Raw genomic sequence first — 1,910 nt, 5'->3', positions numbered from 1 at the left:
TCTGTCTCCCTTTCTCCCCTCACTCTCTGTCTGTCTCCGTGTCTCCCCTCACTCTCTCTGTCCCCTTTCCTCCCTTCACTCTCTGTCTGTCTCCGTGCCTCCCCTCACTATCTCTGCCTTCCTGCCTCCAATCACTCATTGTTTCCCCTCAATCTTCCTGTCTCCCCTCACTCTCTCTGTCCCCTTTCCTCCCTTCACTCTCTCCCTGTCTCCCTGTCTCCCCTCACTATCTCTGTCTTCCTGCCTCCAATCACTCATTGTTTCCCCTCAATCTTCCTGTCTCCCCTTACTGTCCTTCTCTCCCTGTCTCTCACGTTCCCGTCCTTCCCTTTCTCCCCTCATTTCCGTCTCCCTGCCTGCCCTCACCGCCTCTCCATTATCTCCTGGCCCCCCACGATTCACTATCTCCCACTGTTAACGGAGATAAGACGTGATTAATGGACGTCAAAGGGTTTTATCTGGTGGTGTGTGGCATCTCATCTTGTTTATGTCGTGACGTCACCAGAAGCTCAGTTGCCAGCTAGGGCTTTATGCCTTTTCTTGCCAGTTAGTCGGTCACGAGCCATCAAAGTGGAAGGAAGTCTGTCAGGAGCGGGAGCTGGAATGTGGTTAATGGGATGGATGAATGGTGTGAGAGGAAATAGGGGAGGATGTCTGAATGATGGGAATGTTAATTGACAGGCAGAGTAAGGAGGAAAGATATGGGTTGAGAATACAGGTGGTGGTGTGTGTATTGGCCTTAGCTTATGATAAGTGATGTGGAATTAAGTTTCTTCTCTCTCTCTCTCTCTCTCTCTCTCTCTCTCTCTCTCTCTCTCTCTCTCTCTCTCTCTCTCCATCGAGCTGCTCCTTTTAGAAATAATACGAGTATTATCCATTGCAACTTTTTATTAAGAGCGATACCAAAAGAATAAATACCAAATGAATGTATGAAATAGAACGAAAATATTTGACATTCTAAAGAGCGATACAGTTTTTGCTATACGAAATATATATCGGGTGTCCGTTTCTCTCCCTCCCTGTCTGTCTGCTCCCTGTCTCTCTCCCTGTCTCTCTCCACCTAACAGTGTCTCAGGGAGGAAGGCTCATTTTTCTGGGTCGCCTTATTTATATTCTTGTATACTGTATGGTTGGGTTATTACACTCCCAGTCTGTTAATTATCTAACGTGTAACACCATTTATGTGTATGGGTGTTCATCTATTAGTTGTGTAGTTTATAATTTTTAGATACATGCCTTTGTAAGTGATTATGACGTCATGTAATGGTTATGACGTCAGAATTACTATAGTCCTATCCCTAAACAATAATAATGATGATGATGATGATGATGATGATGATGAGATAATAGTAATAACACCACCACCACCAACAAAACACCACCGCCACCACCACCAACACCACCACCACCACCAACAATAAAAACAACACCACCACCACCACCACCAACAACAACAACAACAACAACAACAACAGCAACACCACCACCACCACCCACCCACCATCTGCCAACCACCACCACCACCACCAACAACAACAACAACACCACCGCCACCACCAACAAAAACAACACCACCACTAACAACAACAACAACAACAGCAACACCACCACCATCACCATCACTATCACCATCATCACCACCACCATTCCCCTTGGTGATAATTGAAAGCAAACAAACATACGAGGGTTGAGGAGAGACAGAGAGAGACACGTGACACTCTTCTTATTCTTTGTTTACATCCGGATTAACGCTCGCACACACACACACACACACACACACACACACACACACACACACACACTACTTTGCTGTCACTAGGAATCGAGTATGACGATCATCCAGCTATGATACAATGATATGACTTATTAGGGATGTCACCTAGGTTTGTGAGTTTTGAGGTGACTAAACA

The sequence above is a fragment of the Homarus americanus genome, unplaced genomic scaffold (genome assembly GCF_018991925.1).
Source record: "Homarus americanus isolate GMGI-L3 unplaced genomic scaffold, GMGI_Hamer_2.0 scaffold32583, whole genome shotgun sequence".
NCBI lineage: Eukaryota > Metazoa > Arthropoda > Malacostraca > Decapoda > Nephropidae > Homarus > Homarus americanus.
The sequence above is the reverse complement of the archived record's forward strand: the minus strand, read 5'-3'. Positions refer to the sequence as shown.